This window comes from Urocampus carinirostris, chromosome 4 (genome assembly GCF_059441175.1).
Source record: "Urocampus carinirostris isolate Australia breed hairy pipefish chromosome 4, RoL_Ucar_1.0, whole genome shotgun sequence".
In the NCBI taxonomy this organism is placed as follows: domain Eukaryota; kingdom Metazoa; phylum Chordata; class Actinopteri; order Syngnathiformes; family Syngnathidae; genus Urocampus; species Urocampus carinirostris.
Window position 1 is genome coordinate 46,057,807 of NC_142352.1, and position 12,626 is coordinate 46,070,432.

The following is a 12,626-nucleotide window of genomic DNA, read 5'->3' on the forward strand; positions in this document are numbered from 1 at the left end:
AAATTAGGGTGATGATATCATTTGCCTCACAGGAGAAAGGTCCCTGATTTGGCACTGGGTGGAAGCATCCCATTGGTTTCACATTTGAACTGAAAAAATGAGTTTTTCGGAACGATTCTTAACTACCTGATCAATTTGTCTGTGGCTCTTTCATATTTTTGACACATCAGCTGTTTCCATAGTGTAGTGGTTATCACGATCGCCTTACACGCGATAGGTCCCTGGTTCGAAACCAGGTGGAAATATTCTGAATACACTTTTTGAGTTAAAAAAAACACCCTTTTTTACAGCAATTCGAAACTAACTACTTTGAGTTTGGCTCTTTCACATTGTTGCAGTAGTCAGCTGTTTCTACACTGTAGTGGTTTTTGCATTCACCTCAAACTAGAAAGGTCACCGATTCGATACTAGGTTTCTAACAATAACAACTGGTGTCACTTTCTAGCTGATCATATTCTGCCTTTTGTTAGTTTTCGAAACTACCCAACTACTTTGTTTGTGGCGCTTTCATAGTGAAACAACAGTCAGCTGTTTCCAAATTAGGGTGATGATATCATTTGCCTCACAGGAGAAAGGTCCCTGATTTGGCACTGGGTGGAAGCATCCCATTGGTTTCACATTTGAACTGAAAAAATGAGTTTTTCGGAACGATTCTTAACTACCTGATCAATTTGTCTGTGGCTCTTTCATATTTTTGACATATCAGCAGTTTCCATAGTGTAGTGGTTATCACGATCGCCTCACACGCGATAGGTCCCTGGTTCGAAACAAGGTTGAAACATTCTGAATACCCTTTTTTATTTAATAAAAACTCCCTTTTTTACAGCGATTCGAAATTAACTATTTTGAGTTTGGCTCTTTCATATTGTTGCAGCAGTCAGCTGTTTCTACACTGTAGTGGTTAACACATTTACCTTAAACTAGAAAGGTCACCGATTCGATACCAAATTGCAACAATAACCACTGGTGTCACCTTCTAGCTGATCATATTCTGCCTTTTGTTAGTTTTCGAAACTACCTAACTACTTTGTTTGTGGCGCTTTCATAGTGAAACAACAGTCAGCTGATTCCAAATTAGGGTGATGATATCATTTGCCTCACAGGAGAAAGGTCCCTGATTTGGCACTGGGTGGAAGCATCCCATTGGTTTCACATTTGAACTGAAAAAATGAGTTTTTCGGAACGATTCTTAAGTACCTGATCAATTTGTCTGTGGCTCTTTCATATTCTTGACATATCAGCTGTTTCCATAGTGTAGTGGTTATCACGATCGCCTTACATGCGATAGATCCCTGGTTCGAGACCAGGTGGAAACAATCTGAATACCCTTTTTGATTTAAAAAAACACCCTTTTTTACAGCAATTCGAAACTAACTACTTTGAGTTTGGCTCTTTCACATTGTTGCAGTAGTCAGCTGCTTCTACACTGTAGTGGTTTTCACATTCACCTCAAACTAGAAAGGTCACCGATTCGATACCAGGTTTCTAACAATAACAACTGGTGTCACTTTCTAGCTGATCATATTCTGCCTTTTGTTAGTTTTCGAAACTACCCAACTACTTTGTTTGTGGCGCTTTCATAGTGAAACAACAGTCAGCTGTTTCCAAAGTAGGGTGATGATATCATTTGCCTCACAGGAGAAAGGTCCCTGATTTGGCACAGGGTGGAAGCATCCCATTGGTTTCACATTTGAACCGAAAAAATGAGTTTTTCGGAACGATTCTTAACTACCTGATAAATTTGTCTGTGGCCCTTTCATATTTTTGACATATCAGCTGTTTCCATAGTGTAGTGGTTATCACACTCGCCTAACACGCGATAGGTCCCTGGTTCGAAACCAGGTGGAAACATTCTGAATACACTTTTTGAGTTAAAAAAACACCCTTTTTTCCAGCAATTCGAAACTAACTACTTTGAGTTTGGCTCGTTCACATTGTTGCAGTAGTCAGCTGTTTCTACACTGTAGTGGTTTTTGCATTCACCTCAAACTAGAAAGGTCACCGATTCGATACCAGGTTTCTAACAATAACAACTGGTGTCACCTTCTAGCTGATCATATTCTGCCTTTTGTTAGTTTTCGAAACTACCCAACTACTTTGTTTGTGGCGCTTTCATAGTGAAACAACAGTCAGTTGTTTCCAAATTAGGGTGATGATATCATTTGCCTCACAGGAGAAAGGTCCCTGATTTGGCACAGGGTGGAAGCATCCCATTGGTTTCACATTTGAACCGAAAAAATGAGTTTTTCGGAACGATTCTTAACTACCTGATAAATTTGTCTGTGGCCCTTTCATATTTTTGACATATCAGCTGTTTCCATAGTGTAGTGGTTATCACACTCGCCTAACACGCGATAGGTCCCTGGTTCGAAACCAGGTGGAAACATTCTGAATACACTTTTTGAGTTAAAAAAACACCCTTTTTTCCAGCAATTCGAAACTAACTACTTTGAGTTTGGCTCGTTCACATTGTTGCAGTAGTCAGCTGTTTCTACACTGTAGTGGTTTTTGCATTCACCTCAAACTAGAAAGGTCACCGATTCGATACCAGGTTTCTAACAATAACAACTGGTGTCACCTTCTAGCTGATCATATTCTGCCTTTTGTTAGTTTTCGAAACTACCCAACTACTTTGTTTGTGGCGCTTTCATAGTGAAACAACAGTCAGTTGTTTCCAAATTAGGGTGATGATATCATTTGCCTCACAGGAGAAAGGTCCCTGATTTGGCACTGGGTGGAAGCATCCCATTGGTTTCACATTTGAACTGAAAAAATGAGTTTTTCGGAACGATTCTTAACTACCTGATCAATTTGTCTGTGGCTCTTTCATATTTTTGACACATCAGCTGTTTCCATAGTGTAATGGTTATCACGATCGCCTTACACGCGATAGGTCCCTGGTTCGAAACCAGGTGGAAATATTCTGAATACACTTTTTGAGTTAAAAAAAACACCCTTTTTTACAGCAATTCGAAACTAACTACTTTGAGTTTGGCTCTTTCACATTGTTGCAGTAGTCAGCTGTTTCTACACTGTAGTGGTTTTTGCATTCACCTCAAACTAGAAAGGTCACCGATTCGATACTAGGTTTCTAACAATAACAACTGGTGTCACTTTCTAGCTGATCATATTCTGCCTTTTGTTAGTTTTCGAAACTACCCAACTACTTTGTTTGTGGCGCTTTCATAGTGAAACAACAGTCAGCTGTTTCCAAATTAGGGTGATGATATCATTTGCCTCACAGGAGAAAGGTCCCTGATTTGGCACTGGGTGGAAGCATCCCATTGGTTTCACATTTGAACTGAAAAAATGAGTTTTTCGGAACGATTCTTAACTACCTGATCAATTTGTCTGTGGCTCTTTCATATTTTTGACATATCAGCAGTTTCCATAGTGTAGTGGTTATCACGATCGCCTCACACGCGATAGGTCCCTGGTTCGAAACAAGGTTGAAACATTCTGAATACCCTTTTTTATTTAATAAAAACTCCCTTTTTTACAGCGATTCGAAATTAACTATTTTGAGTTTGGCTCTTTCATATTGTTGCAGCAGTCAGCTGTTTCTACACTGTAGTGGTTAACACATTTACCTTAAACTAGAAAGGTCACCGATTCGATACCAAATTGCAACAATAACCACTGGTGTCACCTTCTAGCTGATCATATTCTGCCTTTTGTTAGTTTTCGAAACTACCTAACTACTTTGTTTGTGGCGCTTTCATAGTGAAACAACAGTCAGCTGATTCCAAATTAGGGTGATGATATCATTTGCCTCACAGGAGAAAGGTCCCTGATTTGGCACTGGGTGGAAGCATCCCATTGGTTTCACATTTGAACTGAAAAAATGAGTTTTTCGGAACGATTCTTAAGTACCTGATCAATTTGTCTGTGGCTCTTTCATATTCTTGACATATCAGCTGTTTCCATAGTGTAGTGGTTATCACGATCGCCTTACACGCGATAGATCCCTGGTTCGAGACCAGGTGGAAACAATCTGAATACCCTTTTTGATTTAAAAAAACACCCTTTTTTACAGCAATTCGAAACTAACTACTTTGAGTTTGGCTCTTTCACATTGTTGCAGTAGTCAGCTGCTTCTACACTGTAGTGGTTTTCACATTCACCTCAAACTAGAAAGGTCACCGATTCGATACCAGGTTTCTAACAATAACAACTGGTGTCACCTTCTAGCTGATCATATTCTGCCTTTTGTTAGTTTTCGAAACTACCCAACTACTTTGTTTGTGGCGCTTTCATAGTGAAACAACAGTCAGCTGTTTCCAAAGTAGGGTGATGATATCATTTGCCTCACAGGAGAAAGGTCCCTGATTTGGCACAGGGTGGAAGCATCCCATTGGTTTCACATTTGAACCGAAAAAATGAGTTTTTCGGAACGATTCTTAACTACCTGATAAATTTGTCTGTGGCCCTTTCATATTTTTGACATATCAGCTGTTTCCATAGTGTAGTGGTTATCACACTCGCCTAACACGCGATAGGTCCCTGGTTCGAAACCAGGTGGAAACATTCTGAATACACTTTTTGAGTTAAAAAAACACCCTTTTTTCCAGCAATTCGAAACTAACTACTTTGAGTTTGGCTCGTTCACATTGTTGCAGTAGTCAGCTGTTTCTACACTGTAGTGGTTTTTGCATTCACCTCAAACTAGAAAGGTCACCGATTCGATACCAGGTTTCTAACAATAACAACTGGTGTCACCTTCTAGCTGATCATATTCTGCCTTTTGTTAGTTTTCGAAACTACCCAACTACTTTGTTTGTGGCGCTTTCATAGTGAAACAACAGTCAGTTGTTTCCAAATTAGGGTGATGATATCATTTGCCTCACAGGAGAAAGGTCCCTGATTTGGCACTGGGTGGAAGCATCCCATTGGTTTCACATTTGAACTGAAAAAATGAGTTTTTCGGAACGATTCTTAACTACCTGATCAATTTGTCTGTGGCTCTTTCATATTTTTGACATATCAGCTGTTTCCATAGTGTAGTGGTTATCACGATCGCCTTACACGCGATAGGTCCCTGGTTCGAAACCAGGTGGAAATATTCTGAATACACTTTTTGAGTTAAAAAAAACACCCTTTTTTACAGCAATTCGAAACTAACTACTTTGAGTTTGGCTCTTTCACATTGTTGCAGTAGTCAGCTGTTTCTACACTGTAGTGGTTTTTTGCATTCACCTCAAACTAGAAAGGTCACCGATTCGATACTAGGTTTCTAACAATAACAACTGGTGTCACTTTCTAGCTGATCATATTCTGCCTTTTGTTAGTTTTCGAAACTACCCAACTACTTTGTTTGTGGCGCTTTCATAGTGAAACAACAGTCAGCTGTTTCCAAATTAGGGTGATGATATCATTTGCCTCACAGGAGAAAGGTCCCTGATTTGGCACTGGGTGGAAGCATCCCATTGGTTTCACATTTGAACTGAAAAAATGAGTTTTTCGGAACGATTCTTAACTACCTGATCAATTTGTCTGTGGCTCTTTCATATTTTTGACATATCAGCAGTTTCCATAGTGTAGTGGTTATCACGATCGCCTCACACGCGATAGGTCCCTGGTTCGAAACAAGGTTGAAACATTCTGAATACCCTTTTTTATTTAATAAAAACTCCCTTTTTTACAGCGATTCGAAATTAACTATTTTGAGTTTGGCTCTTTCATATTGTTGCAGCAGTCAGCTGTTTCTACACTGTAGTGGTTAACACATTTACCTTAAACTAGAAAGGTCACCGATTCGATACCAAATTGCAACAATAACCACTGGTGTCACCTTCTAGCTGATCATATTCTGCCTTTTGTTAGTTTTCGAAACTACCTAACTACTTTGTTTGTGGCGCTTTCATAGTGAAACAACAGTCAGCTGATTCCAAATTAGGGTGATGATATCATTTGCCTCACAGGAGAAAGGTCCCTGATTTGGCACTGGGTGGAAGCATCCCATTGGTTTCACATTTGAACTGAAAAAATGAGTTTTTCGGAACGATTCTTAAGTACCTGATCAATTTGTCTGTGGCTCTTTCATATTCTTGACATATCAGCTGTTTCCATAGTGTAGTGGTTATCACGATCGCCTTACACGCGATAGATCCCTGGTTCGAGACCAGGTGGAAACAATCTGAATACCCTTTTTGATTTAAAAAAACACCCTTTTTTACAGCAATTCGAAACTAACTACTTTGAGTTTGGCTCTTTCACATTGTTGCAGTAGTCAGCTGCTTCTACACTGTAGTGGTTTTCACATTCACCTCAAACTAGAAAGGTCACCGATTCGATACCAGGTTTCTAACAATAACAACTGGTGTCACCTTCTAGCTGATCATATTCTGCCTTTTGTTAGTTTTCGAAACTACCCAACTACTTTGTTTGTGGCGCTTTCATAGTGAAACAACAGTCAGCTGTTTCCAAAGTAGGGTGATGATATCATTTGCCTCACAGGAGAAAGGTCCCTGATTTGGCACAGGGTGGAAGCATCCCATTGGTTTCACATTTGAACCGAAAAAATGAGTTTTTCGGAACGATTCTTAACTACCTGATAAATTTGTCTGTGGCCCTTTCATATTTTTGACATATCAGCTGTTTCCATAGTGTAGTGGTTATCACACTCGCCTAACACGCGATAGGTCCCTGGTTCGAAACCAGGTGGAAACATTCTGAATACACTTTTTGAGTTAAAAAAACACCCTTTTTTCCAGCAATTCGAAACTAACTACTTTGAGTTTGGCTCGTTCACATTGTTGCAGTAGTCAGCTGTTTCTACACTGTAGTGGTTTTTGCATTCACCTCAAACTAGAAAGGTCACCGATTCGATACCAGGTTTCTAACAATAACAACTGGTGTCACCTTCTAGCTGATCATATTCTGCCTTTTGTTAGTTTTCGAAACTACCCAACTACTTTGTTTGTGGCGCTTTCATAGTGAAACAACAGTCAGTTGTTTCCAAATTAGGGTGATGATATCATTTGCCTCACAGGAGAAAGGTCCCTGATTTGGCACTGGGTGGAAGCATCCCATTGGTTTCACATTTGAACTGAAAAAATGAGTTTTTCGGAACGATTCTTAACTACCTGATCAATTTGTCTGTGGCTCTTTCATATTTTTGACATATCAGCTGTTTCCATAGTGTAGTGGTTATCACGATCGCCTTACACGCGATAGATCCCTGGTTCGAGACCAGGTGGAAACAATCTGAATACCCTTATGATTTAAAAAAACACCCTTTTTTACAGCGATTCGAAACTAACTACTTTGAGTTTGGCTCTTTCATATTGTTGCAGCAGTCAGCTGTTTCTACACTGTAGTGGTTAGCACATTTACCTTAAACTAGAAAGGTCACCGATTCGATACTAAGTTGCAACAATAACGACTGGTGTCACCTTCTAGCTGATCATATTCTGCCTTTTGTTAGTTTTCGAAACTACCCAACTACTTTGTTTGTGGCGCTTTCATAGTGAAACAACAGTCAGCTGTTTCCAAATTAGGGTGATGATATCATTTGCCTCACAGGAGAAAGGTCCCTGATTTGGCACTGGGTGGAAGCATCCCATTGGTTTCACATTTGAACTGAAAAAAATGAGTTTTTCGGAACGATTCTTAACTACCTGATCAATTTGTCTGTGGCTCTTTCATATTTTTGACATATCAGCTGTTTCCATAGTGTAGTGGTTATCACGGTCGCCTTACACGCAATAGGTTCCTGGTTCGAAACCAGGTGGAAACAATCTGAATACCCTTATGATTTAAAAAAACACCCTTTTTTACAGCGATTCGAAACTAACTACTTTGAGTTTGGCTCTTTCATATTGTTGCAGCAGTCAGCTGTTTCTACACTGTAGTGGTTAACACATTTACCTTAAACTAGAAAGGTCACCGATTCGATACCAAGTTGCAACAATAACGACTGGTGTCACCTTCTAGCTGATCATATTCTGCCTTTTGTTAGTTTTCAAAACTACCCAACTACTTTGTTTGTGGCGCTTTCATAGTGAAACAACAGTCAGCTGTTTCCCAATTAGGGTGATGATCACATTTGCCTCACAGGAGAAAGGTCCCTGATTTGGCACTGGGTGGAAGCATCCCATTGGTTTCACATTTGAACTGAAAAAATGAGTTTTTCGGAACGATTCTTAACTACCTGATCAATTTGTCTGTGGCTCTTTCATATTTTTGACATATCAGCTGTTTCCATAGTGTAGTGGTTATCGCACTTGCCTAACACGCGATAGGTCCCTTGTTCGAAACCAGGTGGAAATATTCTGAATACACTTTTTGAGTTAAAAAAAACACCCTTTTTTACAGCAATTCGAAACTAACTACTTTGAGTTTGGCTCTTTCACATTGTTGCAGTAGTCAGCTGCTTCTACACTGTAGTGGTTTTCACATTCACCTCAAACTAGAAAGGTCACCGATTCGATACCAGGTTTCTAACAATAACAACTGGTGTCACCTTCTAGCTGATCATATTCTGCCTTTTGTTAGTTTTCGAAACTACCCAACTACTTTGTTTGTGGCGCTTTCATAGTGAAACAACAGTCAGCTGTTTCCAAATTAGGGTGATGATATCATTTGCCTCACAGGAGAAAGGTCCCTGATTTGGCACTGGGTGGAAGCATCCCATTGGTTTCACATTTGAACTGAAAAAATGAGTTTTTCGGAACGATTCTTAACTACCTGATCAATTTGTCTGTGGCTCTTTCATATTTTTGACATATCAGCTGTTTCCATAGTGTAGTGGTTATCACGATCGCCTTACACGCGATAGGTCCCTGGTTCGAAACCAGGTGGAAACAATCTGAATACCCTTATGATTTAAAAAAACACCCTTTTTTACAGCGATTCGAAACTAACTACTTTGAGTTTGGCTCTTTCATATTGTTGCAGCAGTCAGCTGTTTCTACACTGTAGTGGTTAACACATTTACCTTAAACTAGAAAGGTCACCGATTCGATACCAAGTTGCAACAATAACGACTGGTGTCACCTTCTAGCTGATCATATTCTGCCTTTTGTTAGTTTTCGAAACTACCCAACTACTTTGTTTGTGGCGCTTTCATAGTGAAACAACAGTCAGCTGTTTCCAAATTAGGGTGATGATATCATTTGCCTCACAGGAGAAAGGTCCCTGATTTGGCACTGGGTGGAAGCATCCCATTGGTTTCACATTTGAACTGAAAAAATGAGTTTTTCGGAACGATTCTTAACTACCTGATCAATTTGTCTGTGGCTCTTTCATATTTTTGACATATCAGCTGTTTCCATAGTGTAGTGGTTATCACGGTCGCCTTACACGCAATAGGTCCCTGGTTCGAAACCAGTTGGAAACAATCTGAATACCCTTATGATTTAAAAAAACACCGTTTTTTACAGCGATTCGAAACTAACTACTTTGAGTTTGGCTCTTTCATATTGTTGCAGCAGTCAGCTGTTTCTACACTGTAGTGGTTAACACATTTACCTTAAACTAGAAAGGTCACCGATTCGATACCAAGTTGCAACAATAACGACTGGTGTCACCTTCTAGCTGATCATATTCTGCCTTTTGTTTGTTTTCGAAACTACCCAACTACTTTGTTTGTGGCGCTTTCATAGTGAAACAACAGTCAGCTGTTTCCAAATTAGGGTGATGATATCATTTGCCTCACAGGAGAAAGGTCCCTGATTTGGCACTGGGTGGAAGCATCCCATTGGTTTCACATTTGAACTGAAAAAATGAGTTTTTCGGAACGATTCTTAACTACCTGATCAATTTGTCTGTGGCTCTTTCATATTTTTGACATATCAGCTGTTTCCATAGTGTAGTGGTTATCACGATCGCCTTACACGCGATAGGTCCCTGGTTCGAAACCAGGTGGAAATATTCTGAATACACTTTTTGAGTTAAAAAAAACACCCTTTTTTACAGCAATTCGAAACTAACTACTTTGAGTTTGGCTCTTTCACATTGTTGCAGTAGTCAGCTGTTTCTACACTGTAGTGGTTTTTGCATTCACCTCAAACTAGAAAGGTCACCGATTCGATACTAGGTTTCTAACAATAACAACTGGTGTCACTTTCTAGCTGATCATATTCTGCCTTTTGTTAGTTTTCGAAACTACCCAACTACTTTGTTTGTGGCGCTTTCATAGTGAAACAACAGTCAGCTGTTTCCAAATTAGGGTGATGATATCATTTGCCTCACAGGAGAAAGGTCCCTGATTTGGCACTGGGTGGAAGCATCCCATTGGTTTCACATTTGAACTGAAAAAATGAGTTTTTCGGAACGATTCTTAACTACCTGATCAATTTGTCTGTGGCTCTTTCATATTTTTGACATATCAGCTGTTTCCATAGTGTAGTGGTTATCACGATCGCCTTACACGCGATAGGTCCCTGGTTCGAAACCAGGTGGAAACAATCTGAATACCCTTATGATTTAAAAAAACACCCTTTTTTACAGCGATTCGAAACTAACTACTTTGAGTTTGGCTCTTTCATATTGTTGCAGCAGTCAGCTGTTTCTACACTGTAGTGGTTAACACATTTACCTTAAACTAGAAAGGTCACCGATTCGATACCAAGTTGCAACAATAACGACTGGTGTCACCTTCTAGCTGATCATATTCTGCCTTTTGTTAGTTTTCGAAACTACCCAACTACTTTGTTTGTGGCGCTTTCATAGTGAAACAACAGTCAGCTGTTTCCAAATTAGGGTGATGATATCATTTGCCTCACAGGAGAAAGGTCCCTGATTTGGCACTGGGTGGAAGCATCCCATTGGTTTCACATTTGAACTGAAAAAATGAGTTTTTCGGAACGATTCTTAACTACCTGATCAATTTGTCTGTGGCTCTTTCATATTTTTGACATATCAGCTGTTTCCATAGTGTAGTGGTTATCACGGTCGCCTTACACCCAATAGGTCCCTGGTTCGAAACCAGTTGGAAACAATCTGAATACCCTTATGATTTAAAAAAACACCCTTTTTTACAGCGATTCGAAACTAACTACTTTGAGTTTGGCTCTTTCATATTGTTGCAGCAGTCAGCTGTTTCTACACTGTAGTGGTTAACACATTTACCTTAAACTAGAAAGGTCACCGATTCGATACCAAGTTGCAACAATAACGACTGGTGTCACCTTCTAGCTGATCATATTCTGCATTTTGTTTGTTTTCGAAACTACCCAACTACTTTGTTTGTGGCGCTTTCATAGTGAAACAACAGTCAGCTGTTTCCAAATTAGGGTGATGATATCATTTGCCTCACAGGAGAAAGGTCCCTGATTTGGCACTGGGTGGAAGCATCCCATTGGTTTCACATTTGAACTGAAAAAATGAGTTTTTCGGAACGATTCTTAACTACCTGATCAATTTGTCTGTGGCTCTTTCATATTTTTGACATATCAGCTGTTTCCATAGTGTAGTGGTTATCACGATCGCCTTACACGCGATAGGTCCCTGGTTCGAAACCAGGTGGAAATATTCTGAATACACTTTTTGAGTTAAAAAAAACACCCTTTTTTACAGCAATTCGAAACTAACTACTTTGAGTTTGGCTCTTTCACATTGTTGCAGTAGTCAGCTGTTTCTACACTGTAGTGGTTTTTGCATTCACCTCAAACTAGAAAGGTCACCGATTCGATACTAGGTTTCTAACAATAACAACTGGTGTCACTTTCTAGCTGATCATATTCTGCCTTTTGTTAGTTTTCGAAACTACCCAACTACTTTGTTTGTGGCGCTTTCATAGTGAAACAACAGTCAGCTGTTTCCAAATTAGGGTGATGATATCATTTGCCTCACAGGAGAAAGGTCCCTGATTTGGCACTGGGTGGAAGCATCCCATTGGTTTCACATTTGAACTGAAAAAATGAGTTTTTCGGAACGATTCTTAAGTACCTGATCAATTTGTCTGTGGCTCTTTCATATTCTTGACATATCAGCTGTTTCCATAGTGTAGTGGTTATCACGATCGCCTCACACGCGATAGGTCACTGGTTCGAAACCAGGTGGAAACATTCTAAATACCCTTTTTGATTTAAAAAAACACCCTTTTTTACAGCAATTCGAAACTAACTACTTTGAGTTTGGCTCTTTCACATTGTTGCAGTAGTCAGCTGCTTCTACACTGTAGTGGTTTTCACATTCACCTCAAACTAGAAAGGTCACCGATTCGATACCAGGTTTCTAACAATAACAACTGGTGTCACCTTCTAGCTGATCATATTCTGCCTTTTGTTAGTTTTCGAAACTACCCAACTACTTTGTTTGTGGCGCTTTCATAGTGAAACAACAGTCAGCTGTTTCCAAAGTAGGGTGATGATATCATTTGCCTCACAGGAGAAAGGTCCCTGATTTGGCACAGGGTGGAAGCATCCCATTGGTTTCACATTTGAACCGAAAAAATGAGTTTTTCGGAACGATTCTTAACTACCTGATAAATTTGTCTGTGGCCCTTTCATATTTTTGACATATCAGCTGTTTCCATAGTGTAGTGGTTATCACACTCGCCTAACACGCGATAGGTCCCTGGTTCGAAACCAGGTGGAAACATTCTGAATACACTTTTTGAGTTAAAAAAACACCCTTTTTTCCAGCAATTCGAAACTAACTACTTTGAGTTTGGCTCGTTC

The 12,626-nt window shown here is 39.7% G+C and overlaps 17 non-coding genes across 17 annotated transcripts; all 17 read left to right on the top strand.

The window, feature by feature from the left end:
- Positions 1–172: 172 nt before the first annotated feature.
- Positions 173–245, top strand: trnav-uac (transfer RNA valine (anticodon UAC)). The gene has a single exon. It is a non-coding gene; the product is annotated as a tRNA-Val (tRNA).
- A 998-nt stretch (positions 246–1,243) lies between these two features.
- On the top strand, positions 1,244–1,316 carry trnav-uac (transfer RNA valine (anticodon UAC)). Its single transcript has one exon. It is a non-coding gene; the product is annotated as a tRNA-Val (tRNA).
- A 462-nt stretch (positions 1,317–1,778) lies between these two features.
- On the top strand, positions 1,779–1,851 carry trnav-aac (transfer RNA valine (anticodon AAC)). The gene has a single exon. It is a non-coding gene; the product is annotated as a tRNA-Val (tRNA).
- A 462-nt stretch (positions 1,852–2,313) lies between these two features.
- trnav-aac (transfer RNA valine (anticodon AAC)) lies at positions 2,314–2,386 on the top strand. Its single transcript has one exon. It is a non-coding gene; the product is annotated as a tRNA-Val (tRNA).
- A 462-nt stretch (positions 2,387–2,848) lies between these two features.
- On the top strand, positions 2,849–2,921 carry trnav-uac (transfer RNA valine (anticodon UAC)). The gene has a single exon. It is a non-coding gene; the product is annotated as a tRNA-Val (tRNA).
- A 998-nt stretch (positions 2,922–3,919) lies between these two features.
- trnav-uac (transfer RNA valine (anticodon UAC)) lies at positions 3,920–3,992 on the top strand. The gene has a single exon. It is a non-coding gene; the product is annotated as a tRNA-Val (tRNA).
- Positions 3,993–4,454: 462 nt separating this feature from the next.
- On the top strand, positions 4,455–4,527 carry trnav-aac (transfer RNA valine (anticodon AAC)). The gene has a single exon. It is a non-coding gene; the product is annotated as a tRNA-Val (tRNA).
- A 462-nt stretch (positions 4,528–4,989) lies between these two features.
- trnav-uac (transfer RNA valine (anticodon UAC)) lies at positions 4,990–5,062 on the top strand. Its single transcript has one exon. It is a non-coding gene; the product is annotated as a tRNA-Val (tRNA).
- A 999-nt stretch (positions 5,063–6,061) lies between these two features.
- trnav-uac (transfer RNA valine (anticodon UAC)) lies at positions 6,062–6,134 on the top strand. Its single transcript has one exon. It is a non-coding gene; the product is annotated as a tRNA-Val (tRNA).
- A 462-nt stretch (positions 6,135–6,596) lies between these two features.
- Positions 6,597–6,669, top strand: trnav-aac (transfer RNA valine (anticodon AAC)). Its single transcript has one exon. It is a non-coding gene; the product is annotated as a tRNA-Val (tRNA).
- Positions 6,670–7,131: 462 nt separating this feature from the next.
- trnav-uac (transfer RNA valine (anticodon UAC)) lies at positions 7,132–7,204 on the top strand. Its single transcript has one exon. It is a non-coding gene; the product is annotated as a tRNA-Val (tRNA).
- Positions 7,205–8,734: 1,530 nt separating this feature from the next.
- Positions 8,735–8,807, top strand: trnav-uac (transfer RNA valine (anticodon UAC)). Its single transcript has one exon. It is a non-coding gene; the product is annotated as a tRNA-Val (tRNA).
- Positions 8,808–9,800: 993 nt separating this feature from the next.
- On the top strand, positions 9,801–9,873 carry trnav-uac (transfer RNA valine (anticodon UAC)). Its single transcript has one exon. It is a non-coding gene; the product is annotated as a tRNA-Val (tRNA).
- Positions 9,874–10,336: 463 nt separating this feature from the next.
- On the top strand, positions 10,337–10,409 carry trnav-uac (transfer RNA valine (anticodon UAC)). The gene has a single exon. It is a non-coding gene; the product is annotated as a tRNA-Val (tRNA).
- A 993-nt stretch (positions 10,410–11,402) lies between these two features.
- Positions 11,403–11,475, top strand: trnav-uac (transfer RNA valine (anticodon UAC)). The gene has a single exon. It is a non-coding gene; the product is annotated as a tRNA-Val (tRNA).
- A 463-nt stretch (positions 11,476–11,938) lies between these two features.
- On the top strand, positions 11,939–12,011 carry trnav-cac (transfer RNA valine (anticodon CAC)). The gene has a single exon. It is a non-coding gene; the product is annotated as a tRNA-Val (tRNA).
- A 462-nt stretch (positions 12,012–12,473) lies between these two features.
- trnav-aac (transfer RNA valine (anticodon AAC)) lies at positions 12,474–12,546 on the top strand. Its single transcript has one exon. It is a non-coding gene; the product is annotated as a tRNA-Val (tRNA).
- The last annotated feature ends 80 nt before the right edge of the window (positions 12,547–12,626 follow it).